Source organism: Camelus bactrianus, chromosome 2 (assembly GCF_048773025.1).
Source record: "Camelus bactrianus isolate YW-2024 breed Bactrian camel chromosome 2, ASM4877302v1, whole genome shotgun sequence".
Taxonomy (NCBI): Eukaryota; Metazoa; Chordata; class Mammalia; order Artiodactyla; family Camelidae; genus Camelus; species Camelus bactrianus.
Genome location: NC_133540.1, coordinates 25,876,419 through 25,886,461, shown reverse-complemented (window position 1 = coordinate 25,886,461; position 10,043 = coordinate 25,876,419). Strand labels below are relative to the sequence as shown.

Genomic DNA, 10,043 nt, shown 5'->3' with positions numbered 1-10,043 from the left:
AGGTGATGTGCATTTCAGTAGGTGATCTGAACAACGCTGGAGCTTGTAGACTGAAAAAGGCAATCTTGTTCTTATTTTAGTAGTGATACCATTAAGGGCTCCATTACAAATATCAGATGTCTTATGTCCCATGAGTCTCTGGCAAAAACAACTTGCTATATTTAAAGTACGGCTTTGAGCAAAGAAGGTGGTTAGGACTGCACAGAACCGCTAATTAACATGACAGTGAAGCTTCAGGACATGAAACCACAAAGCAGCTCTCTGGTCGGTTGTCAACAGTGTCACACACATGTAAATAATCCACGGTTTTCAAAGGTCCTTTTCTCTTTTGTGCTTTATGCCCCTGACAATGATTGTCCTGCTCTGGACTGAGATCTCTTCCAAGTCTAACACTGGTGATTACAGGACAGTATGATAGCAATCTTGGCACCATTAACTTTTTTCCTAAATCTCACCGTAATAAAAGCATCCTGGACACGAGCTCTGCCATGTTCTTAAAGACAAATGAGACTGTTGTTCAGCATGTTAATCCGCCGTGACCTTAACCAAATGGGTAACACCAAAGTTAAACTGGTGTTAACTGATGACCATACACGCATACCCCCAATCCTCCAGCTGCTGGTCAGCACCCAGGAATTGTGTTTTGCCAAAGGGAGCTGCCTCTCCCATGGCTACAGCCATGACCCTGCCTCACCAGCAGCCCCAAGACTCAACTCGGGAGGGAGCTGAAGGGCTTCTCTCCAGCCCAGCGCTCCGCAAAGGGGAGGCTGCATCAATCCCTTCTTCTCAGTCCTGCTTCCCTCACTCCCGTCCAGGGGGCGTTCTCAGCAGCAAGTCCCCCGCAGTCTTCCTCTGAGCAAGTTTCCATCGCAGTGTCTGCTACCCAGGAGCTGGACCCTCTGCCACGCACCGGCTGAGGAATCTGGCTGAGATACATAGCCCCTCTGCTCCTAAGCTTTCTCATCCACAAGATGGAGATAATAGCAGTGCCTCCCATGCAGGGTGTTGTGAGAATGAAACAAGTTAATGCATCTAAATCTCTTAGAACAGTGCCTGGTATATAGTAAGTATTCAATCAATGTTTGTTACACGCTATTATTATGAGCATGTTTTCTTCTGTAGGAAGAACATTCATCAAGGAATGAATTCGTTTTCCTATTAATATTGTATTTTTTTCCTAAGTTATAAATCAGTAGAACGATGAGGTTAAATGCAATAAGTTACATTATTTCTAATGTTCCAATTATATAAAAATGAATGTGCTAATACTTTTTAATGTGCATGAAACTTCAGAGTCACTTTTATTCCGATTTTTAAAACAGCATAAAGTAATGTACCAAATACACATGACATATCAACCAGATATTAAAATGTTAATATGTTGCCATGCTTCTTTAAGATTTGTTAAAATAAATAAAAGATTAAAGACAGGCTTTTATCCTCATTATATTCCTAGTTGACTCCATTATCTAATTGTTCTAATTCTCTCACTAGACGGCAATGGTTATTTTTGCTGCCCATGGTTTTAAAGAGTTATTATAGTTCCGTATCTGTAAACAGCTTTTAAATGAACGTTTTTTTTATTGAAGTGTAGTCAGTTTACCATGTTGTGTTAATTTCTGGCGTAAAGCACAGTGATTCAGTTCTACATTTATATGTACATATATATTCCCTTTCATATTCTCTTTCACTATAGGTTATTACAAGATATTGAATATAGTTCTCTGTGCTGTACAGAAGAAACTTTTGTTTATCTATTTTATATATAGTAGTTAACATCTGCAAATCCCGGACTCCCAATTTATCCCTCCACCTCCCCTTCTTCCTTGGTAACCATAAGTTTGTTTTCTATGTCTGTGAGTCTGTTTCTGTTTTGTAAAAAGTTCATTTGTGTCATTTTTTCAGATTCCACATATAAGTGATAAAATATGATGTTTGTCTTTCTCTTTCTGGCTTACTTCATTTATGATGACAATCTCTGGGTCCATCCATGTTGCTGCAAATGGCATTATTTCATTCTTTTTTATAGCTGAGTAGTATTCCATTGTATAACTATACCACAACTTCTTTATCCAGTCATCTGTTGATGGACATTTAGGTTGCCTCCATGTCTTAGCTATTGTAAATAGTGCTGCTGTGAACACTGGAGTGCATATGTTGTTTCAAGTTAGTTTTCTCTGGATATATGCCCAGGAGTAGGACTGCTAGATCATATGGTAAGTCTAATTTTCATTTTTTTGCAGCATCTCCATACTGTTCTCCATAGTGGCTTCACCAAACTACATTCCCACCAACAGTGTAGGAGGGCTCCCTTTTCTCCACAGCCTCTCCAGCGTTTATCATTTGTGCACTTTTGAATGATGGCCATTCTGACAGGTGTAAGGTGATACCTCATTGTAGTTTTGATCTGCATTTCTCTGATAATTAATATACTAATACTTTTTAAAATCACTATCACATCATCACAATTTCCAGGTTAGTTATTTTTCAGCAAAAGTATGAAATTGTTTTTATATCCCTGATAAATATCAAAGGAATGAATGTACCTAACACTTTCCGTAAACTCGTATATTCTAAGTTTAACACATCAAACTCAACAAAATCAAAAAAGAGAAAAACTGCAATTTAAACTGAAGCCTTGACATTTCAGAGTAGCTCTGGACCTCATATACCAAATGTCTGACACTACAGAGTTCTGACCATCAAAGCTATAAATTAACCCTTGGAGAGCAATATAAAGTTAAGGATCGATTCATATAATCGATCAGCTGAAATCTTAAAGAAAAAACTAGCCACACTTTTCTGCATTTTATGCAGCCATATCTTCATTTTTTTCAGGATTAGGATGTATCATGTATGGCCATGCCCAATCTCATTATTTATTAGGACAAGATGGGTAACTCAGCATTAATAAGGAAAATTAATCCTACAAACAGAGGACTCGAATTCTATTTCCCTTTTTGTAGTGAATACTTCCTTCAGTCCTCTGTGAAGAAATCTCACCCAGTTCAGCAAGAACCAGTCTTAAGAATAATGTCTGGCTGAGCTTCTGTCTCCACTTATAAGAAATAGTCACAACTTTTTAAGTGATTACTATGTGCTAGTGTTTAAAATATATTACCTTTGATGCTCAAACTAACGCTTCGAAGTATCTATTATTATCCCATTTTCTAGATGACGAAAATGAGGTTCAAAGAATACAGTTTACAACGTGCAGAGCCAGACAGACTCCAGTCTATCTATGATCTTTCTACTTGCTGTCTCCCGCTGAGCACATAACTATTAATAAGTCAGCTCATATTCTGTTTAAAAGGATTGGAAAAGTGCTTTACAATATTGGCATTCCTCCAAAAAAAAAAGAGGAAATATACTCAATGTAATTGTTCTCCTTTTTAAGTTTTGAACTGTTTTGTTTGAATTATTATTCAAGGCAGAGAACAGACAGAATAAACTAAAAAGTGAAAATACTGCTATATTCTCAGATCAGCTACTCAATTTCTTTGGATAACAATGAGAGATATAAATGCCTTTCAAAGACAAGTTAAAGGACTCAATGGCCGATGGGCAACTTGAGACGTTTCAGCAACCAAAAGACTTCAGAAATATCTCTGCTAATATGCAAAATTCATAGCTTTACATTCTGATAAAGTCTAAAAAGAGGCACTGACAGAGAGCATGTCTTTTACATGAAATGAGAACTGCCTGGCACTAAATTGCAGCATAAAAAGGATATTAACTGCCTTCCCGTATTATAATGTTGATAGTAGGTGTTCCAATGGCAGCCCCGCTTTTCAGAAAGCAGTAAGAATGCTGTAGGAGACGCTCAAGTCCTGAGACAGTCAACACTCATTTAAGTGAGTACAATGCAGGTCATTCCATTTTATCATTGGACAAATCTCTCTGTTTTTATATACTATGCATTCTAGTAAGCACTTGTCAGCAAGCAAGACAGATCAAGCCTCCGCCGTCATCTCTGGAACCTATGATGAGCAGGGAAGCAGATGCTACACAGGTTAGCTGCGCGAGGCATGCTACAAAAGAGGTGGATTGCATAACACGTACCATCTATGCGTGTTTGTAAGATAGGACTTAATTAACAGCGGTGAAGTGGGAAGATTAGATGGTCAAGGAAGTCTTTCTAAGGATGTAATATTTTCCAAAAACAAGCAAAAGGAGCTGGAGGAAGGAGAACCCATGGTAGAAATGACAAGAACAGCACATTCCAAGCAAAGGGAAGAAGCAGCGTCTTACTTAGTCAGCCCTGGCTGCCGCAGGAAAGTCCACAGACTGGCAGGCTTGAAAAACAGAAATTTACTTTCACGGTTCTGGAGGCTGGAAGTCCAAGATGAGGGTGCAGCATGGCTGGATTCTGGGGAGAGGCTTCTTCCTGGCTTGCAGAGGGCCAGCCTCTTACTGCTTCCTCACATGGTAGAGAGAACAAGTTCTGATCTCTTGTTTTTATAAAGATACTAATCTCATCACAGGGGCCCCACCCTCACAACCTCATCTAAACCAAGACCTCCCAAAGGCCACACTTCCAAATACCATTGGGGGTGGGGGTATAGCTCAGCTGGAGAGTATGCTGAGTATTCACAAGGTACTTGGTTTGATTCCCAGTACCTCCATTTGAACAATAAAAAAAAAAAAAAAAAAGAGAGAAAGAGAAACCAAATACCATCACCTGGGGTGTCAGAGCTTCTGCATATGGATCTTGGGGACACAAACATTCAGCACATAATACAGAGCAAACGCCTGAGGTGAAAAAGAGCATGGTGCCTTAGTGAAGTATGAAGGGCTTGGGGAGATTCCTCAGAATAAGGATAGAAAGGCAGGCGGAATGGACTAGGCAAGGACTTTGAACCCGATCTAACAACTGCAAGGTCACTGAAGCCTTAGGCATGAGTCACATAATCAGGTCTGAGTTACAAATGCTTTTGAAAGAAACTATTCACCAAAGGAAATGTTAGGTTCTACCTGATTTGTGATGAGAGAATGAGGCACTTAGTAAAAGATAATTATGAGGTATTTGGGCTCTAAAGCCTTGACTTACAAAAAAAAAAAGCAGCAAAATTAATTTCTGCTTAGACAAAGGTTTCTTTGGCGTATTAAAACACAGCATTAATACTTGTTAACAGTACTAGCTGGTTCTGCACATTTGGACAAGGGCTTGATAAGGACTGATTTTCCTCAAATGGGTCATCGTGAATTCCTTTTCCTGCATGTCTCAGCCTAAATGCACACATGGCGGGAAACATTATTGGCAAATTCACGGAGTTGATTACTATTTTCCCTTTTTTTGTGAAGGATTATCATTTGTTCAATTAAAATTCTAGAATTATAAATACATAAAATTATTTATTGAGCATGGGGGAAACTAACACACAAAAATTGCTAATTTTCATTACTATTTAACATGAATTGATCCATGAAACACTGAATCAGTAAACTTTTATAGCTGTACACATTAGCTTCCATTCAATCATAATCTAGCATATTATAAATGGAGTGAAATTCTACAGGCTTTATATTCAAAGGACTCAGTAATATTAAGTCTTAATCATCTAAATCTCATTGAAATTCACAGAAATTTGAATTTAAGGAAAAAGCAGAAGTTTTGAGTATACTCTTTCAAAAACTTATCGTCTTGCATGTAACAACTATAAATTCTGAATAAAACAACAACAGTAAAGAATCTGAAGTCTCTTGGAATGAAATAAAAGCAGCAAGATTTTCACAAGGGGTCAAAAAATTGGAAGAATGGACTGATGTAGAGTGGGTTTTCCATTTTTTTAGTTTAACTTACTCTACTTATTTTTAGATTGTTACCCAAGGACAGGTGTCAGATAAGGCGTCATTCAGGGAGGCTAAAGCACCAATGAAGGCATGCAGTCCCCCTAGAATAAAGACCCTTAAGATGGAGGTCAGGGCAACCACAGCCCCTAGAAAGTGGGACGGAAATCTCCGGTAGGAGAAAGCCTTCCAGGCAAGTGCCGAATTCTGCATGAGCCCTACCCTTTCTCTGACTTACCCGTGACCTACACATGTGTGGGGAATATTGCAAAAACCCAGTTAAGAAAACTGAACTGAGATTTGCACTGGTGCTCAAAAATCAGAGGCTTCAGTTTGAGTACAACCAAGTTAATTGCCTGCTAAAACAAAAATAGCAACACTATTCAGAAGAACATAACAAAATCCAGAGTCTCACAGCATAATATATGCAATGTCCAGAATACAGCGCAAAATTATTTGACATATGAATAACTAGGGAAATGTGACCTATTTTCAAGAGAAAAAAAAAACAACAACAAAGAGGCAAACCCCAGGATGATTCGGATGTTAAAATTCACAAAGACTTTATAGCTACAAGAGATAAAGGAAGACACTCTTGTAATGAATGAAAAGATAGACGACTTCAGCAGAGAAACAGAAGCTATAAAATAAAACAAAATGGAAATTCTACAAATGAAAAATACAACATCTGAAATTTTTTAAAAAACTGTTGGATGTGCTTAACAGCAGACTAGAGAGGAGAAATAAAACAGTGAATTTGAAAATAAAGCAAAAGAAACTATCTGATCTGAAAAACAAGAAAATTATTGAAAAGAAAAATGAACAGAGCCTCAAGACCTCAGATCAAAGAGTCTAAAATACGTGCATTTGAAATCTCAGAAACAGAGAAAATAAGGAATGAGGTAGAAAAAAATAATCTTTAAAAGTAAAGAAAAAGTAACTTCTAGAAAAATTCCTCTTTATACATGGGACAAGCTTATCTTTCTCCTTTAAAAAGAAAAAGAAAAAGTTATCTTTACAAATGACAGACAAAAGTAGTAACTGTACTTCATATGTTAAAGTGCATTTAGAGAAATAACAGCAAAGTAGCCTTAAGATGTTATGAATTTAGATAAGAGCACAACTGTATTTCTCAGTGTATATGGCAAAACAGAATACTACCATATTCCCTCAAAATCATCTTTCTTTCAAAATATACTCAGATTCAAAACTCAAGGTCAACTTGTTAAATTCATTTTGTGCTATTAGAAGTATGCTGTAATACACACAGAATCTATATTTTTAATGCAAGTAATCAAATCACCTAGAGTATGTTAATTAATTTGTAAATGTCAAACATTGGTTAATAAATTGCCCTTCCTGTCACCTCTCTTCTTTATGCTGGACACTGAGAGATGATGGAAGTGGAACAGACATAAGCATGACAATTAGATGCTACACAAGAAAAATACCGCATAAAAGTTCTTGTTAGATGAGTCCAGGAAATAAAGTATCCGCCAGCACTGAAATACTGTGTTCTTGTTTATGCATAATGTAACAGAGCAGCCTTTGTATTATTTTTAACAGTTCAGCACTTAAAATAATCTATACTTCAAAGGAAAGTAAACAGTGCATAAGCTTCGATGGTTTTTTTACCTCATGACTGGGTTCTTTTATGATAGTTCTTAAGAACTAGACAGTTCAATCTCTATGTAAACAATAACTTCCTCTGTGTTTCCAAATGCAGAAATCAAGAGAAGTGTACAACATGAGAAGTTTCTAACTAGACAACGGTTGGAAATCAAATAGTATTCATGTCTATTTATGGTAAGGCTAGAAATAATATTCAATCTCTTGAGAACATACCCACAGCATTGGCTATTTCTACACAGTTAATTTAAATGAAGAACAAAAGGACTTAGAATAATCTGAATAAAAGGGCTTTTAAAGATAGAGGACAGTCTCTTGTATCTGAACAGAAATTTTGAGTTAACTGCCAATAATCAAACTCCAATGAGATGAGAAATTGCCTCAAGTTCTGTTTTGTTCTTTCCTCTGCGCTATCCTTGTGAACACAAGCTACACCACAAGTCTTCCTTGATTTTTGCCACATACATTCCTTAGAAGCATCCAGTGGATGGTAATTTCTTGTCTGAAGATTTAGTATGAATTAAATCAACAGTATCATCAAAAAAAATCAACAATTAAAAATTACTACCATCCTTTAGGATAGAAAATATAGGTTCTAATTTCTATAAAGTGAGCATAAACAAATAACTTATTGATTACATAAAGGATATCAATATATCAAGTGTACACACAACATATAGAAATTAAACTGAAAAAAATGTTTTCCTTAATATTCTAATTATAATACTACACTGCGCCATTTTATATGACAAGCTTAAGCACCCAAGGATTTTTGTATTTGCAGATGGTCCTGGAACCAATACTCCATGGATACCAAGGGATGACTGAATTTAAACTCTAAGTTTCCTATTTTGTTATGCAAAAGAACTTCTAAGGAATGATCTGTTTTGTTCAGCTTTCTTACAGGAGAAATAAATAAATTTCAATTGATGTCTTCTTTCTTCTGTCACTATACCTGTTTTCTGTCATGATTCTGAATAAATGAAATTATTCAAAACCACTCAATGACTTTATTTTACAATTAAAGTAGTGTGTCAAGAAGTGTTTGTTAAAGGGTACTGTGAATGATATTGTTCCTCTTGACTCTAGTTAAAGGAAAACTGAAAGCATCTCTTTCTTCCCTTTGCCCAATTCCTACTACTGAATGAGAATAAGTTTCAGGATAATTAATAAGAAAAGGAAGACACAAGTCAGCTACCTCCTATGGCATCAATGTTTTCCTCTTTCACTAGGATAATTACAACTCAAAGGACAAGCACAGAAGACAAAGCCTGGTGGTGCCTTTTCCTTAGGAAATACCCTTGACGTTGGAAGGCCAGATACATGCCCAAGAGCATGGGCACCATGGGACTGGCAAATATGACCAGAGATGAACTGTGGAAGCATGTCAGGGAATAGGCTACTCTAATCTTTACTTTAAACCAAGAAGGGCAAGGAATCCTCAAAGCCCAGAAGGCCCCTGGGACCGTCTGTGATAAGAAGCAGACTAAATCTGGGACTGAAGTTCTCCACAGCACTTAAGACAGTGAGCTTTCCTAGGGGGTCACTGGAGGTGCAAGATCATCTCTCTATCCATGTAACACGACTAGTCATTGAGGTTTTTAAAACAAGAGACTGACATTTCTTTCTTTTGCTCTCACTTAGCTCCTCAGTTTAATCAAAACTCAAGTGAGGCGACGCATTGTGATAAACTTTCCTGGGAGCTGACCACGCGTCAGGCACTGCTCTGTGCCCTGGGTACACAGCATCTCATTTAATCTTCACACTAGCCCTGTGAGGTTGATCCTATTATCATTCCTTTTTTTATGGTCGAGAAAGCTGAGGCTTACAAAGGTTTTGGAACATGCGCCAGGCCCGGTTACTAAGTGACAGAGCTGAAATGTAAACCCTGTTCTGTCTTGCTTCACAGCACAAGCTTTTATCCATTAGATCATTCTTCCTCTGTCCAAGTCAAGGACACTTGGACAGAATGAGCACCAGTCAACCTCGTCCCTCGTCTCAAAGAGCTTCCACGCACTTCATCAGAGGGCAATCCGAGATCTGCCTTTTTACGGGAAAATGGTAAACCCTGACACAAAGTTAACAGCGTGGGCTTTTTAAAAGGAAATTCAAGGCAGAATTGCTAATAGAGAAAGACGCCAGTGCCTTAATGCACAGAGCAGGGGTAGTATGGCCAAAGCCAGAGATTAAAAAAGTAAAAGTAGCAAGATTAAACAATAATCAAAATTAAGACATTTTTGTCTGTTCAACACAATATCCCATCTTAACTGAGTCAACGCTTTTTTTCTCATATGAAAGATACTAGTTAATAGCTTCCATCAACTACAGGATATAATATTAAGAAGTGAGCAATAATAAATTCTACATGTCCTCTCTTAGCCTGACAACTTCCTGACAGTGACAGATGCTAACGAAGGCCACTTTTGCTCAAGAGGTCCTTAGTCCAGCATCAAGGGATACCAGACACTGACCAACAGCAAAGATTTCCAGAGCCCTTCTTCAAGTGGGAAAGGGCTCTTAACATATGGCCAGGCCTGGGCAGACATGGGCCAACAGGCAGCAGATTCAATCATCCCAGGGCACTGAAGAAGGAAGTTGAGCAAACAGGGGCAAGATAGCCCCAG

The 10,043-nt window shown here is 37.7% G+C and overlaps 1 protein-coding gene and 1 long non-coding RNA gene across 2 annotated transcripts in view; one reads left to right on the top strand and one right to left on the bottom strand.

The window, feature by feature from the left end:
• The window catches only part of DCHS2 (dachsous cadherin-related 2), a 227,994-nt gene that overhangs the window by 206,209 nt on the left and 11,742 nt on the right, over positions 1–10,043 (bottom strand). The gene's annotated exons all lie outside the window — the stretch shown is intronic.
• On the top strand, positions 709–8,371 carry LOC123612341 (uncharacterized). The gene is made up of 3 exons (XR_006719556.2): positions 709–1,063; positions 7,517–7,596; positions 8,204–8,371. It is a non-coding gene; the product is annotated as an uncharacterized LOC123612341 (long non-coding RNA).